This window comes from Panthera uncia, chromosome C2 (assembly GCF_023721935.1).
Source record: "Panthera uncia isolate 11264 chromosome C2, Puncia_PCG_1.0, whole genome shotgun sequence".
NCBI classification, from domain to species: Eukaryota; Metazoa; Chordata; class Mammalia; order Carnivora; family Felidae; genus Panthera; species Panthera uncia.
The window spans coordinates 63,681,762-63,700,492 of NC_064810.1; positions in this window are offsets into that span (position 1 = coordinate 63,681,762).

The window sequence follows — 18,731 nt, forward strand, 5'->3', positions numbered from 1 at the left end:
AATGATATTGTTTAAAGAATGAAATCCTAACAGGGATAGCACATAAGAGAGCAATCAGAGAGGATATCAGGAAGTTTGAGAAATTCCAGAATATAACCAGAGGTAAGGGATGAGGTAAGAGATGGTAAGAGACGTTATACCCAGGAAAAGCTGGAGACAAACCCAGCAACTTGGCGTCAACAAATGACAAAGGATAGGAATAGGCTCTGGGGGCATCAGATGAGCTAACTGGAGAACTCTTTTTAGATTAACTGACTGCTAACTCCTTTCCCAGGTATACAAACCACAAATGGCAGAACCTCTGCCTGCTGGAATGAAGTTTTCAAACTACTCCCCAACACAAAAGGGCAATTATCTGTAAAAGAGTCAATGTGTGGGTATTTGGGGCAGAGAGAAAAGGAAAATGGTTTCACACATTTCTGTACTCCACATCAGACCTTGAAGGAAAGGAGGAGGAGGAGGAGGAGGAGGAGGAGGAGGAGGAGGAGGAGGAGAAAAAAGAAAAGGAGGATGGGAGAAGAAGGAAGAGAGAGCTCTCCAGAATGTCTTTCTCTGGAGAAAGCCCCTTCTAGCTTCAGCTGCTGTGGCAGCCACAGACCCCATGCCTGCTTCACCTCAACGTGCCTGCCCATGACCTACCCACTCACTGCCCTCCCATGAGAGGAGGTCCTGGTGACAGACACCAGCACAACTGTAAAGATAACTATATCAGGAACATATCCTAATTAATCTAATTAGCCAAACCCTTGTTCAAGTTTCTTAATGAATAACCAGGACCCACTAGACGTTTGAGTGAAACCTAGAGAGAAAGAAGCTCCACCACAGTGACTAAACCAAATAATTGACGCGGTAAGAAACAGGTATAACAGGAAGCACTCGTGAACCTTAAAAAATCTAATCATCATGCTCTGAGACATGACTTCTCTGTGTTGATCCAAAAGATGAAACAAAGGGATCAAGAAAGGGAAAACATGGTGGGAAAAGTTAAAGTGATATGGAGGACAACAGCCATTTAATTAAAAAAAAATCTCTAAGTATAAAACAGAGACAATGGATGTGAGTAAATAAAATATAATGAAACAAAATCTCCCAAAGCTTGAGACAGTCAAGAATCTTCAGATCAAAAATTTCTGTCAAGTGCCAAGTAGGATTAACAACACAGAATAATGAAATTTCAGAATTCCAAGGATAAAGAAAAAAAAATCCTAAAAGTTTGCAGAGAGTAAATAATCACTTATAAAAGAAAGATCAGACAGCATTTTCAGTGTTCTGTTAATCAACCACTTACATAACACATATTATATGCCAGGCCCTTTTCTGGGCACTTTAAAAAGAATAACTCACTGAGTGTGTTAAAGTATCACATTCCCTCTCATCAACAAGCCTGATTACTAGAACACAATCAAATAATATCTTCAAAGCTATAAGAAAAATTACTTTTAATCCCAGAATCCCATACATATTCAAACCATCAATCACATGTGGGGGCAAAATAAAGGCATTTTTTTTAACATTTAGGAATCAAAAATTCACATGCCCCATGTGAAAAAAAAAATACTCTAGAAGCTGTTCCAACAAATTAAAAAGAGATAAAAAGAGAGAGAGAGGGGACATAAGACATAAGAAGCTGTGGTAGCTGAATACGACCTAGAGAAAATGAAGAGAGTTAGAAAGAAATTAAACAATTATCCAGTGGACCCTGACGCTTAAGATACTCTCTTTTGAGCATCGGTGATTTAGTGACACAGGTTGATAGTGCCTTCTCTGTGACCAGGCACTAAACCCGGTGTGACAATAGAAAATCTATGCATAATCATAACCCTGCAAATGCTATTTAGGGGCTTAATTTTTGTAATAAACCTATAGTCAAAGCAAGAAAAAATGTCATTACAAAATGAAATGCAAATTCAAATGAAAAAATACTAATGTAATAAAAACTGAGGGGAGAAAAAGGGGAAAAGAGACTGGGAGAAAAAATAAGTGATATAATACCTCATCCTTCACGTCAGGGAATCAACAAATATAATCTAGCATTAATAAATCAAGAAAAGGAAGTATTAGTGATAATTTGAGGTTATAATAATAAGCACCACAACAACTAAAAATCAAACTTCAAAAAGGCAGTTACAAGGTGTTTACGGAAACTGTACTTTGTGCTCAATTTTTCTGTAAACCTAAAACTTCCCTTAAAAATAGCCTAATAATTAAGAAAAAAAAGTAGTTACCTGTGTGGAGTAGGTTGGTGGTCTTTCTGCATGGTTTGAACATTTCCATTATGATTAATATGTTTAACCTCAGAGTAAGTATTAAATAACCTACTCAAACAGGATGGAGAGTTCTTGACAAGTATATTTGATCTTTATTATGGTTATTTATATATTAAGCTTACCCCCATAAGCTCTTTGAAAGCTTATCTGTGTATTTCCTTTAGTAATTAAGAGTACTTTTGTTCTTAAGTTCAATTAAAAAGGTTATTTGTAAAAAATAAATAAATAAATAAATGCAAGTACTTAGGCACAATTATTGATGTTTCTTACCAATTTTTAATGTTCATCCATCACTTCATGTGTGCAATATCTAGTTGGAACAGATACTGGCTAGGAATCAAGGTCATCTTTGTGCCATCTGCTGCCTGTCTGGCCCTCCTTTGCCCATGGTTCCCTGGCTCTTGACTGCTTTCTTAAATTTGTAGCCCCGCCTGACAAAAGCTGCGTCCTTCCGCACATCTGACTTCCCACTGCTTGTTCTGAAGTATGATGGCTTTGCGTTGTCTGCTGTCCAAACAACCTTCCTTGCTACTAACAGACCAGCCATCCTACCTCCTCGTTCCCACAAACCTCAGAAGTATCTCAAAGGTACTTTCTGCCTTTCTTGGTTCTGGAGTCCTGTCACTGACGCCACGATCCCTTCCAAACCTGAGATGGAACAAAGAACTGGAAATAAAAAGGTAGAGAGTTAGAAATGGGAAGAGTATTTTTCAAGAGTGATGTTATCAAGAATTTCTACCTCAGGTGGGGTGATGCCACCTCCTCACATCAGGCCAAGAGAAAAGAGCCTAAACTGAACCCCTCAGAGAGTTTAATGTGTTCTCTCTGCATTTTGGTGGGCACAGTTGTGGTGAATAACCCATGGCTGTTAAATCAAAAAGATAACTGAAGTTACGGCTGGTCTCTCATAACATGAGAACAAAGATTCTTAGCTGGAGGCAACCAGCACTCTCAGTATTTGTAAGGAAAATGCATGTATGAGTGTGCTCTGTGAGCCTGATGTCCGCTACTCCTGAGCCAGCAAGGAATTCTCACAGATCCTGAACCAGAGAGCCCCCTACCGGGGCAAGGGCCCTCAGCCAAGAGAGGCTGAACAGGTGGACAGCTAGAGGTCAGGGGACAGAGTAGCATTGTAAGCTACAGCTGGAATACAAGTGCATTCAGATGTGTCAGGAAAACCTCAGGTGAAAGAACCCCTATGACGAAGGGGCAGGGAAGTGAATTGGGACATCACCAAAGAATCTATCAGGATGGCTAATGGAAAAGAGTCAGCTGCAAACCTTTGTCAACTTGAAAAAGCACTGATGCCAGCCCACAGCAATATTTATCAAATAGAAATTTTCTCCCCACCTGTAGTAGGCAGATTACTTAGACGGCCCCCCTGATTCCTGGCCTCCACTACCCATACCTTTTTGTAATCCCCTTTCTTTGAGTGTAGGCATCACTGTACCTTGCTTCCAACAAAGAGAATATGGCAAAGACTTTTGTAAATGTGATTAAAGTTCCTAATCAGTTAACTTTAAGTTAATTAAAAGGGAGATCCTCCTGAGCTGACCTAATCTAATCAGGTGAGCCTTTAAGACTCTCTGTCCTACTGCCCTTGAAGAACAAGCCATATGAATTGTACAGGTGCAATGAAATGAGTTCTTCCCATAACCACATGAGCTTGGAATAGCACCTCAAGTCTCAGGTAAGACAGCTAGATTGGGTCCACCCAGCCCAGCAGACAGCTAGACTGGGTCCGTGGTGCAACTACAGCTAAGTGTCCTAGCCCAAGAGAAGAGAGTCATGGATACTGAGGGTTTTAAAGGGCCTAACTCCAGAGCAGACCTACAGTGTGACCGTTGGTCGGTAACAATGCACCATAGTATGAATGCAGACCCACTTCCTACTGCTGTAGCTGAAAAATCAGAGGAACTGGACAGCAATATCCATCAATCACTAAACCTAAATTTTAACTATGAGAGGGTAGGGATCTTATCCGTCTGTTAACCACTGTATCCCCACACATAGAACAGTGCAGCATTTGGTTCATGTTCCATAAAGGCTCACCAAATGAACGAATGAGTGAGTAGTTAATTCCACCTAGCCCCATATTAGTTCCAAGATGGCAGTGAAAGTGTAGGGCTTCGCCTAACAAATGGGACACACCCTTAGCCCCATGCTCTCTCCTTTTGCCTCTCCCTTTCCCTCTGCCTTTTTCTTCTGCCTCAGTTTTGTTTGCCTCTGTATCAATGGAGAGTCCCACACCTCTCTCTGCCCCTCATCTCTCTTGCTGACCTCTCTACTCCTACTCTCTGATTTCTTCTATCATTCCCTGTTATCTTTCTTTGTATTTTCTTTCTCCTTTGTGTACCCCTTCCTCCCACCACCTCACCACACATGCCCATCCATTTTCATCTGTCCCTCTCCCTATCACTTACCCAGCTATAATACTAGTTTGAAGTACATTTTATTTGTTATGTCTATTGATTAAAGTTTTATGTTCCCTGGTCTTAATTAACTTATTCATCCTGCTCCCATATATTGCTGTGGCATATTTCAAACAATAGATATATTGCTGATAAAGCTATTTGTAAATCAATGTTCTGTAAACTGAATCCTATTTCAAATGTACTGGAAGAATCTGTTAGATAAAGGAATCCTATGATGAAAAATTAAACAATTTCCAATAATGCATATTTTGTAAATCTCAAGTTTCAGGCAGTGGCCATGTAAAATGAACCCATCTTAATACCACCTACCACCATCAATCTGCCCCAGCTTTGGTTGATTTCTTCAAGAAAGTTATTAGATCTCAAAAAAGTCTGTAAAAGGAACTAAATAATTCCCCTGGGAGGCTCTTCTTTATGAAAATGGAAGTGTTGGAAGATGAAAGATGAATGAGAACATGCTCAAAGTCTGTAAATGTATAAAAGGGAACAATATGAGGAGCATTCATTCATTATACATATGCATGTTTAGTTACTATGATATTCCAGGCACCCCGGTAGGTACTGAGGATAAGAACTTGACTAAGACATAGTGCTTGCCCTCAAGGACTCACAGTCTAATAGGGGACAGAAACACATAAATAAGTAATTTCAAAACAATGTATAAATATTATAAATAATTAGTAGCATGGACTTAAGAAAACAAAGGCTCAGCAATGGCACCAAGTAGGGAAAGCTTCACAAGAGCAGAAACTGGGCCTGTTTTGTTTGCTGTTTTATCACCAGTGCCTAGCACGGAGCCCCACTTTGCTTAGATGCACAGTGAATATTTGTTGCTAAAATGCTGATCCAGTCTGCTGTGGCGGGAATTGGAAGGGGCAAACCAATAAAGGCTTCAATGAGAAGATACATGAACCAGAACTTCAAGGAGAATAAAGGCTCTGTAGTAAGACAAGGATGGAATCTGCACCATGACTAGAAATAGCCTTGAGTTTAAGGTACAGAGCTAAGGGAGAGAACACTGCACATTCAAGAACTAAATTTCAAGCAAGCACCTGCCATTCACAAAGACTCTCTCATATTAACGGAGGAAAGAGAAATTTAATTTCTTTCATGTGTAGTTCACTGGTTTTTTTCTCTTTATGACTTTCTTTTCTTACCAATGAGTTGTTTCCTGTCTCCCTTATGCCTCTTTGCCCTAATTGGTCCCTCGAGGGCCTCTCTAATTCTTCCAACTGCCAGCTCCCTCCCTTATATACTCCAAAGCAACTGTCTTATCACAACTGTTTGAGGTAGTTCCCTACCATTGAACGTTAGGGCAAAAATGTGCTACCCATTCTTTTAATTTTTTTTTTTTTTTTTTTTTTTTTGGGACAGAGAGAGACAGAGCATGAACGGGGGAGGGGCAGAGAGAGAGGGAGACACAGAATCGGAAACAGGCTCCAGGCTCCGAGCCATCAGCCCAGAGCCTGACGCGGGGCTCGAACCCACAGACCGCGAGATCGTGACCTGGCTGAAGTCGGACGCTTAACTGACTGCGCCACCCAGGCGCCCAACTACCCATTCTAAATATACACGTGGTTGCCCCTGTAGGACCAGTTAGATATGGTATACTTACTACGTGGGTTTCCACAAGCAGCAGAAACTTTCATCCAGAATTTTCCAAGACCATTTGTATTTCAAACACTCTCTCCTGTTCCCTAAACCTCCAAAGTCCCTGAAGTTTATATATTGCACCTCCTATCTATGTCTCCCAGTCTTATCACACAACATGAAGCAGTACAAAATTCTCTTGTTAGACCACGTGTCACACGATTTTTATTTCAAAAAATCTGAAGACTAGATTCTTGGGTCTTGTCTCCTAATGTATATCCTAACATTTGCTACAACTTCCCTACTCCAAGGCTACTCTAAGAAGAGCTACCGTGTTTATAAGGATTGTGAAGTATACTGGCTAAAAACTGAAGGTCATCAGCAATGCCCTCAGGAAGGGCAGCAGAGGTAAATAGAGGCATTTCTAAGGAGGTATACAGCACATGGGCTTTGCAGCCAAACAGGCCTAAATTCAAACCCCATCTCTACCACTTACTAATTATGTAACTACATTCAGCTGGCCTCAGCCCATCTAAGTGTTCTTCCTCCTCCATCTAGAGATGAAACGGAGACAGGTCCTCTTCTAGCAGTTGGAATTTGTCACCCAATAGTACCTACCGCAGTAATAAAATAGGTGCCTTTGGCTTTTCCCACCACAAGGGCTCCTTTTGCCAACAATCACGTGTGTGCCCATATCACCTTCATCTGGAAGCATGGCCCACACTCTAACCCGTGTCTCCTCTGATTAGTCTCCTATTGATTACTCTCCTTGCTCCAGGGTCTCCAAGCAATAATACCCTAAAGTGTAATTCTGACATGCACAGCCCCTGCAGCATGATCAGGAGTCCCTACCTGGGGTTCAACAGCTAGAGAGGGGCTCTTTGGAAACCTTAGATTTGCATTCTGGTTTCCCACCTCTCATGTCTCTTACCCCTCAGGATAACAACATTATGTAAGTTTGTCCTGCACAGATGTGCCCAGCCCAGGTGTACTTTTCTACAGCCACAGAACTGCAAGGGGAACTTTCCTAAATCACACAGACAGTGGACATGCCAGCAGCAGCCCTTCTCCCTACCAAGGAAATGCCCTCCAGATGGCTACCTACATACTACCCCTGTCACCTGCTCAGTCCCCCTTCTCTTTCCCTTGTTTGTCCTCCTCCACAATCCCCACTGTCCTCGTGCTTGTCTTCCTCTTCATTTAAACTTCTCTTCACTCTCCCTTCTTTCCTCTCACGTGTCTTGTTCATGTCATGGGAATATAAAGGCCATACATTTCACCTCGAGTTATACACCTCTTAATTCTGACTCCCAGTGACTTCAAAGCAGCCGTCTGAAGCCAAAGCACAGGAAGGACAGCACAGCAATGTGTGGGCAGTCACTTTTTAAGAGCTAAAATACACACCCAATTTACATGACTATTTGCATTTGTATATAAATTATACATCAATATGTATCCTCCCAAGACAGTGAGTTACTAAAATAATTTTGCTACTTTCAAACTTGTCATTGCTCAATTTTTCCTCTCTCCCCCTTGCAACAACACCCACACACATCTTTTCATTCCTTAGGAGACAGAGAGTGAAGAAAAAGAGAAGAAGGAAGAGAGAGAGAGAATAGGACAAGAATGAAGTAAAAAAGAAAATGGAACAAAAGAATGAATAAAGGTGAGATAAGGAAAATGTCAACAAAACAACAAGCATTTTTGAGTTATCAAATAAAGAATACCACTATAATCAGTTTATAATGATGATTAAAACAATCTAATCCATGCCCAAAGACAACAAAATAAATATAAAATCATATATATGCAACCTCTCTAAAATTTCCTGCTTCTTTCAAATAAAAATGTGTAGGGCTTAAATTCTACAGAAAGTTTCTTTAATAGGTTACTTTGGCACACATATATATAGAATTGCCTTTTAACAGTAAGTGAATGTCATAATATACTTCAACTACAAATGTGCCCATATGATGTGGCATTGAAAAAGGATCGATCAAGACAAAGTGTATGGTAGACAATACTCGTCCTAAAAATTCATTTCACTGAGAATTTCTCTCCCTCACTCTTCCCATCCCACCCCAATTCAGGTCTCTAGGCAGCCATGTACTCACTGCAGGACTCCTACACTCCAGCCCAATCACCTATCTATTTCTCCTAGCTAACCTGACTGGGGGTTCAGAATGCTGGGTAATTTGAGCTCTTCATTTGAACTCAGGAACTGAGCTTGCTCTTAGGAGATAGCTGACTTCAACTGGGCAGAAAGAAGCAGAACCAGCTGCAGTGAGAGAAATGGAAGGAGAAGGAGCTCCTGAGGTTTAAAATGTGACTCTGCCTAGGTTCTGATGGGTTCCTAGCTCCAGGTTGTGGTCCCATTCTCTGCCCTCGGGAATTCTGAGACACCTATGTGTCCTTATAATAAACTCCCTTTCCTGCTCCAACCAGTTTGGGTAAGTTTCCATTATTTGCACCAAAAGAACTCTAAGACTATTTAATCCAATTAATACAGGAGCATTTCTAATATAATTTTTCTACTAATTTTTTAATGTATTTCAAGTGTTTTATGGCTGATAGGATATTTTTCTTTTTCTGTTAAATAAATTTGAACATTTTATGAGGCAGTCAGTTTGTTTAAGAAAACTTTCTTCAACAGTGTTGTATTTTCAGCCATAAAAATATCAGATACTGTAGGGGTATGTATCACTCTGTGTTGCACAACAGATCATGACTTTGTGAATTACACATCTTGGAAAATAAAATACATTGAAGTTCAATGAAATTCTCACCCATGGGTCTCACTTCTTCATTTCTGCCGCCGAAATACCAATACCTCATTAAATGTGAACAAATATTGAAAATGTGCTAATTCAGTTAATAAATGCATAGAAGGAGCTAAGGCACAAATAATGAAAAAGTATCAAGAAGGAGGCAATAATAATAAAAAGGAATAAGTTTGATAAATTCTGCAGGGCAGGCTTGATAAGTAATTTATCACAGTAGGAAAGAAAGCGGAAAATGGCAGAACAGCAACAGAACCTAGAAGAGGAACCTGTGCAAGCCAGAACAGGGCCTGTTCTGTCAGCCATACTTGTGTGGAGCACTCAGAATTTAATATCAGAACCCCACTGTGTATTCTTTCTGTTGGTTAGGTAATCGTGGCCCAGAGCTAATGTATGATTAAATGCACATCCTTCTCAATGCACAATGTAGAATTGGTCATTCTCAACTAACCGTTTTATGTTTCAACAAAGAAATATACTGCAAGCTCATCCTAGTAACTTACATGATAATTCATGCAATATTTATCCCTAGCGTAGGCAAAGACTGAGAGCTACACATAAAAGACACAAGCCCTTCCTTTAGTAGATTTAGGTCTTAGCTGAGTCCTATGTCCATGCCTTACTTTCTCCACTCACTGCTACCAATGTAACTAAAGTTGAATTGGAAAACACAGAATCATGATTATCATTATTAATATTCAATATCTACTCTATGCCAAGGACTTTATTATGCTTTCTCTATATAACACACATCATTCTCTTTATAACTCTACAAAGTAGGTTCACTCTACCTATTTTACAGATAGGCAAATTGAGATTCTAAGAAATTAAGTAGTTTTGCCCCAATCACACAGTAAGTAGACAAGGGAGCCAGGACTGAGCCCCAGTCTCTCTTACTCCAGGGTCTATATATTTCTATTTCATCTGGACTCAACATAAACTACACTAAACTCTCTGAAAAATGAAAAGAAAGGCATTCAATCTTAGTTGCTTATTCATTAATTTTTATTTTTTATTGAGTACCTACCATCATGTTACACAACTTCAGGGGATGCTACCCACAATGTATTCCACATAAATCTCTTTCCTGCCAGCACAACAATGTGACTGGTGTGCTGGAATTTCAAGACTTACAGACTATGTCCTACCATTGGACATCGCATTCTAAATGTTAGCAACATAAGGAAGACAGTTTTCCATAAGGAAGAAGCTTATTATCCACTGCAGGGAGAAAGAAAATTCTCTTTAACCTGAAAACTCTTAAGAAAATAGAATAAAAACATAATAATGCCTCAGGAAATGTAAAAATACAGTGGACATTCCAGAGCAAGCATCCAATTTCCTAAAGGACTGCTTGAGGAGATTAATAAAGGAGCCTTTTAAATACCATGAGCAATTTGCTGACTGCACAGGTGGCCTGACATGGCCCACTGCTGCCAAACACATTCAAAGACACCACAAGAAAGCGAGACGAATGGGAAAAGGTTTTTGCATTTTTTAATCTTCTGTGTTGATTTATCTTCCTCTGTGCTATGAGTGGAAGCAAGTCATTCTCCCGCCTCCGCCCAGTTTCACCTCCTTCCCCATTTCAACACACACACACACAATTTAAATTTATAATTCATCTGTGCTCTTCATTCAGGTTTCAGTGACTCAATTTTAGGGAATGCAAATACATGTTCTCTTGCTACCTGCCGTAGTTCAATAATCACTTGTCAGTACACTGACTATAGACGAAATTAAAGGACATTTGAAAAGACCCATGTTTCTAAGAATAGACGTTAGAGAATATTAAAAAGTAATGAATCCATATTTGGACTCCAAGTAAACTTCCCTTCATGTTATTTCTTTGGCTCATGGATATCTGATAATGCACCATGCCTATAAAGTTAAGCATATTAGGTCAGGGATCCAATTTTGATATTTTTTTCACATATCTAACCTGATCTACTGCTACAGTTCCATAAAAATATTAAATTGATGCTAATCACATATATATGTGAATACACACACACACACACACACACACAAAGTCCTCCACCCAGAGATAAACTGCGTCTGTTCTTCATTTCCCTCCTTCCAATAGTATCTAAGTTCTCACTGTTACCGAGGAAGGAAGATATTAATTTTTTGCTCTAGTAGTCAGAAGATTAGAAGCATTAAAACAGATGCACCACAGTCATGTTTATTTGAGATTTTTTTTTTTTATCTAAAGACCAAAAGGAAGCAAATCTAATTGACAGATACATGAAACAGGGCTGTATTCTCAAATAGATTATTTTCTTGCTGCTAAGTTTCCTCTCTTGATCTATCCAATACCTCATCTTTGCAAATATAGGGTTTGCTTTATAATGAATCTCAGGAAATCCTCCCTGTCACTCAGCCATCCAGGGAACAGTCCTCTATGGCATGGCACGTCCCTTCACAGGTGGCTATGCTTGCCGAGAAGACATCAGAGATTCCCCAGTGGGAAGAAAAACCACAAAACAGAAGGCTTTAAAGTCAAATAAAGATTTAAGTGTGAAAGGTTGTTTTAGTTAGGGGAGGAAGGAGATTGGGGAAGATATCCTAGAGAAGACAGAGACCAGCCCTGGAAAGTGACTGTCCTCTTCAATACAAAGTGGAATGCAGATAAGTGGTGCCTTAGAGCAAACCAACCTGCCTGATCCTTAGAAATCTGATCTACATAAAATACAGATTCCTGGGTTCCACACCAAAATTGCCCAATCAAAACCTCTTGATACATTTTCAAAGTGCAACACATGACAGAGCTTATTCATGTTTGGAACCATGGCCTTATAAGACACACCAATCCACATGTTTTGTCCTAGAAGAAGCCAGTCTCAGCATAGCTGACACAGATCCTGGGATGGGGACAAGTCACTGGAAGACCCTTGAGACCCTGTTTAAGGTAGGGAACTAAGGAGCAGGAGAATAACAGTTCTCAGTGAACAAACCCTAGCAGGAATGTGGCTATAATTCAGACATGAGTTCATAGCTCTGGAATTACTTATGTGGGAAAAACAGGAGTGGAAAGGAAAATACAGATGCAGAAGGAATTATACAGGAAAATTTAATGGAATGTGTTGCCTAGCTGAATACAAAGTGCATTCATATTCAAGCACAGGTTTGGATTTGTGTCCCATAGCCAGCATTTTCTCTTCATCTCCATAACTACTACCCTTGACCTTCTCTCCACTATTGCAATAGCCTCCATACCAGTGGCCTTATGTCCATGTTTGCCCATTCCCTGCCAATCTATCTTATCCCCACAGACCACAATAATCTAAAAATACAAATGTGACTGTGTTATTCCCTTATTTAGTATGCTGTTAATAGTTCTTCGGATAAAGACTAAATCTTCAACATGGCCTCAAGGCCCTTCATAAACTGTCTCAGCTCATCTCTTGCACTCTCCCTTCTATGTCATTTTCTATCTACACTGTTTTCTTTGTTGCTTTGACTTCCAGAGTTTCCTCCAACTGCCACACCCACTCCCAAAACTTTCAGGAATACTGGTTTTTATGCCTGGGATGTCTCCTTCCAGCCCTGACTCATGATCCAGGTCTTAAACCAAGCATCACTTCAGAGAAGACTTCCCTTCCTTCCTAGCCTAACTCAGGTCCCTCGTTCTACACTCTCATGGCTCCCTGCACTTTTCCTTTGTCACTCTTCCCATACATGTAGTAAGGTATATTTTTGTGATTACATGATTAATGTCTAACTCTCTCACTGTGATGCTAACTCCAGTAAGGCAGGGACCATATGTTGTTTGTTTGGTTTTTTGATGTTGTTTTAAATCTTTTAATGTTTATTTATTAATTTTGAGAGGGGAGGGGAGGGAGAGAGAGAGAGAGAGAGAGAGAGAGGGAGAGAGAGAAAGGGAGAGAGAGAAGGAACAGGGAAGGGGCAGAAACAGAGAGGAAGAGAGAGAATCCCAAGCAGGCTTCATGCTGCCAGCATAGAGCCCAACATGGGGCTCAATCCCACAAACTGTGAAATCATGACCCAGAGCTGAAATCAAGAGTTGGATTCTTAACCAACTGAGCCACCCAGGCACACCCCAAGGACCATATGTTTTAGTCTATGACCAACCCAGCACCTATAACAGTGTCTGAAATATAGTAGATACTTACATTTTCTAGAAAACAAAGCCAATATGCTTGGATGACTGGGGAAAATAGGAGAAACAGGGATACAAGAAAACAAAAAAATAAATAAAATTTTTTATTTCAAGTACTGCCTATAGTTGACAGCAGCAAATGCCAGTGGATTAATATAAAGATAATAATAAAATTATGACATTTGATTTTAGCAATGACATTGGATTTTAATAGGTAATTGATAATGTATATTGTCATCTAGGCATGAAAGATATAATAATTGGAAGATATAATAATTTAAGTGGTCTTTAAATCCTGAGAAATCCAAATGAAAAAGTGGACACAATATCAGAGAATGAAATACTAAGTCTCAAGGGAGGCTCATGGTTATAGGGTGAGAGGGCCAAGTGAGACAAACATGGATCAAAAGGACATGACCATCTAGAATGGTGCAGTGAAATGGAGAGCACTAGGGAGAGATTTTTTTTTCAGATCTGAATTATCAATGAAGTCAAATGCTGCAGAAAAGATAAAAATGGTGAATATCAAACAGGCAACTGGTACTGGCACAAGTCTGCTCCTTGAAGAGCTGAGTAGTTGAAACTATCACGGAGGATGGGTAAGAGAAGTGGGCAGATGAGAAGAGTCTATTTTCAAACACCTCCCACATGTACATCTGCAAACGTAACCCTAGCATCTTCACTAGGTCATCTGGTTCATACTAAAGAGATATTAAAGAAGGCACCAACAGTGAAGAAGCCTTGCCTAAATCTCCCCCAGATTAGAACCCAAATTGGTTCGAATCTGAACCAGTTATGTCATACATTCTCAATGAGTATTTACTAACCCTGATGGTGATATTTCCATCCATTTTTATTTCAGCAGAGCAGAATATGTTGTGTTATAAATCTCTGTGAAACATTTCATTAAATGTGAATGCAAAAATTCAAATATATAGCAGCATTCCTTCTTGAGATGCTAATTGAGAAACGTAAAGAGTGGTTTGGGGCAAACACTGAAAATTTCAGTTGATGCAGGTTTTGACTGGACCAGAATAACCTGGAAACCCTAACGTATAAAAAAAGATGAGTCAGACAAAGATCAGAGGTCACTCACTTAAGAGTTGCCATTAAATCATAAGGTAATATGCTCCACCACCTAGCTTAGATTACATTAATCATGTAATCACAAAAACTCCAGAGGAAAAAAAGACAGCCAAAAAAAAAAAGACCAGTTTGCATCCAGAAGACCACTAGAAAAGCTTATTTCCTCCAGTATTGATTAGCAGATAGATGAAAATCTGGCTACAGGAAAGAGTTTCACAAAACAGTTGCTCCCTTTTAGGTCCAGTTCACTTGACAAATGTGCCCACCTCTGGGCAAGCCTAGCCATGGCCCTTGGGGACCAGTGACAGAGTGGTCCATTGTCAGAATGTTCACATGACCTTAAAGACCCATGACTAAGCCAGGGGAAAAGGTAGATAAGAGAGAGGGAAGTTAAACTCTTCCACCTCCTTGCTTTGATAGCATCAGCCTTGCCTTACCCTTACCCTCCTATGCACCCAAGGGATAGATACGCTCATTACAAGTAGCCCTAGGTATATGAAGAAGTCCTAATGGCTTTAATGGTCTATAACTTCATAATGAGCCAGCAGTGTATCATCTAGAAATCCAAGGAAATAGATGGCAGTCTCTCTCTCTCCTCAGTATATTCAGACCACATCTGACATCTGTAATGCAGCCCAGTAGCCATATTTTATTAGAGATATAGATAACCTGAACTAAGTTTAAACCTCAGTAGATGGCCTCAGCACAAGGCCTCAAAACAATGTCATCTGCAGACAAGTTCAAGGAATTGAGGATAATTCTGCTTACAGAAGAGTAAGATGGGGTGGAATATAGGGTAGGAAGATGGGAAGATAACCATGCATTGTTTAGCTACACCTATGTCATTAGTTTTTCCATCTTCTCCACTAGATTGTGAGCATGATGAGTACAATGGCCATATTTTGTGTTGGAGACCCAGGGCAGGCCTGGGCCTATTATAGGTACTCAATAAATACTTGGTTATAAAGTGAATTAAAAAAAATGATAACTGCCTTCAAATTTTGAAAGAACTACCATGTAGAAAGGTGAGATTTGTTCCTTGTGGTCCCAAATCACAGTATCAGGAATGACCAGTAGAAGGGTAAAAGGAGACAGCTTTATGTCAATGTAACGAAGAATGTCCTATACAGCTCTTCTTCAGACATTCTTCCTTGGAGGAATCCAACAAAAACTAGCCAAGTTTGGGGCAGTGACAATGGTACAGAGGAGATTTAAGTATCAAGTAGGTTTACCTACACCATTGTTCTCAATCCTGGCAACACAGGAAATATCACTCAGGGCTCTATTTTTGTTTTTGTTTTAATACAGATATGTAGGCACAATCCCCAGAAACTTGGTTTCAATTGGCCTAGGGGATCAGTATTTTAAGACACTCTCCAGATGGTTCTAATGTACAACTATAGCTGAGGATCACTAGATGAAACTTTAAGGTTCCTTCCAAACTTAAGATTCTGATTTTACACCTGAAAAAATGGGAGTTTCCATTCAAAATACTCCAATTTTGACTGACTGCCTATTTCATTAGATGCTCTCTAACACTGTTTAAACTAAAGAACCATCTAAGGTAATGTTCCAAACAGAAGCATAAAAAACTGGAACAAGAGGAACAGAGCACATACCTTAATTTGTAGTTTGCAAATTCTAAATAATTGAATTTTCACTTTATCAAAATCTTAGAAAGTCCAAAAATGCAAAGTCCCTCTCCTTAAGTTTCCTGATATGGAACCATCAGCAGCTGAATCACAAGTAGGTATGGATATAATCAAAAGCCTCAGAATTCTCAAATCTCAAAATGCTGTTTGAGACCTTTCAGCCTGAGGACTGAAAATATCGAAAGTGAATGGGAGAGTACATATGGTTGTTAGAACACAAGTAGGTGACAATCAGATAATCTCATATGCTGCTTTTTTCTCCTGAACTATTTTGGTAAAAGTCTGCTCTTTGGTAAATGAATAATTCACTTATATTTCAAATGTATTTTAAATGTGTCACATTTGAAAGCAGGATAAGATATATTTAAATAATACGTTATCACTTTTTAATAGGTTGAGGGGTGGTTTGGGGTGTTTCTCTAGATAGAAGAAGCCAATCAGCTGCATGCCCAGAAAACAAAGAAGGGATGGGCACTGAACCCTCTCCTTCAATCCAGTAACTAGAGACAAATTCTACTCAATAGCTTGTATAGTTTCAGGTTTCCCTTTACATGCCTTCTGAGACTCTGACATTGCAGGCTAAGCCTGTTCAGTATTTAGTTGTCACTACCTGTGGCTCCCAGTGATTGAAGACTCAACTGATCTACATTTACATCCTTAGAAGAGATCATAATTTTGGAATAAACATATCATTAAAATATAAAGGTCATGAAAACACACAGAGCAAACAGATTTAATTTCCAACAAAGGAAGTTGGAAGTGGAAAGGCACAATGCCATGTCCACAGTGAGAGCTGATAGATACTAGAATGCAATGACAGTGACAAAAGGTCAATTTTTCAAGCAGAGATTTTCCAGTGAAAGTCTCATGAGGCAGGAATGTAGCTAGACTATTGGAAGCCAGTGTGGTCACTGGCAACACATAGTGAGAATAGAGGAAATTATTAGGACTTAGAAACAGGTATAAAGAACCTTATTAGGAAGTTTTGTAAGGACTCTGGCTATTACTCTAAGCAGAATGTTCATCCAATCAAGGTTTGAAGCAGAAGAGTAACATAATCTGACTTTTTAAAGGATCACTCTGGCTGCTATGTTGGAACTCCACCACAGGGGGCCAAGGCAGAGAAGCAGGGAGATCATCAAGAAGGATATGGCAATAAACCAGGTGGCAGAGGATGGTACCTGGGACCAGGGTGATAGTTGGAGAGGTGATAAGATGTGGTCATATTCTGGATATTCAAGTACTTTGAAGATAAACCAATAAGCTACACTGATGTGTTGAAAGTAGAATATGAGATTAAAAAGATGAATTAAGATGACTTCAAGGGTTTGATAGCACACCACTGAAAGACAGGACTGCTCTTTACTAATAAGGAAGGACTAGGAAAACCATGTCTGGGGGAGAACAGAAGTTCAGGAGACATATTAATTTTTCAACATACCTATTTCAAATTTAAGCGGAAAGCTGAATAAGCAATAACCATACATATTTCAAGTCCATGGATGGGTTTCAGGCCAGAGATAGAAATTTGAGAGTCTTTAGCAAACAGGCAGTATTTAATTCATGAGTTCGGTTGGGCATCAGTGTAGACACAATAGGGAAAACATCTTCAGGACTGAACCCTAGAGAACCCAAAATTTAGAGATCCAGAAAATCAGGATGCACAAACCAAAGGGACTAAGGTGGAGCAGCCTCTGAGCTATGAAGAAACCAGAATAGTGGGATATCCTGGAAGCCAAGGGAAGAAGCTGTTTCAGGTAAAAGAGGACAACCCAGCATGTCACGTGCTGTGATAATGCAATGAGAATCAGAGCTCAAAACTGTTTTTAGCAATGATGAGGGCATTGGTGGCCATTAGGAGAGTAGTTTGGTTGCAGCGGAGGAGGTAAAAAGCCTTAGTGGAGTGGATTCAAAACAGGAGAGGAAGTCGAAAGAGCAGGCACAGATAATCCAAGTAGCCACCACTGACTGACTACAGGAGATAATGAAGAACTAAACAGACACATTCCCTGATTTAAGCAATAGAATTCAGCATATAGGAAACAGGTCCAAATTCCTACTCTCAAAGGAAAGAAAGAGCTGTTTACCTCTTAGTAATAAGGTGAGACATTGTTTAACTTCTCATTTCATCAGCCTACCTGGCTTCTGAATCTCAAGCCACAGTGTTCCTGTTCAATTTGACAAACTCAGGTGGCAGGCTTGGATTTTAGCTCCAACCATTTCCATAGGCCATACTACAAATCCACACTCCAAATGCCTCAGGCCTCCACCCAATCAATAAATTGCAGTTAATGCCCTTAGGGAAAATGGTCTTTGATGAGACTCATGTTAGCAGCCAATCCAAGCCCATTGACTTCCACATCTGGAAATAGGTGAGTAAGGAAAATGAGTCTGATGGCTTCAATTTAGTTCTCATTTATCAGCATCACAATAACTCAACTCAATGACATACAATTCAGGGTGACTGGATGAATTTGCTGAGTAGAGGTCTAAGATAGAAATAATAAAGAGGCTGAAGGTCAGGAGCCAGGATTACTGGTAATTTTGAAGGACCAGGTTTAGAGTCAAGGAGCAAGAATAAAGGACACCGTATAAGATGCTCAGATGCCCAAACTCAGAGAAGCTACTGGGCTGAGGTAGCACAGTATCATTTGCCACTCCCCTATAACTTCTGACTTAAAAAATAATAATAGGGGCGCCTGGGTGGCTCAGTCGGTTGGGCGGCCGACTTCGGCTCAGGTCATGATCTCGCGGTCACTGAGTTCAAGCCCCGCGTCGGGCTCTGTGCTGACGGCTCG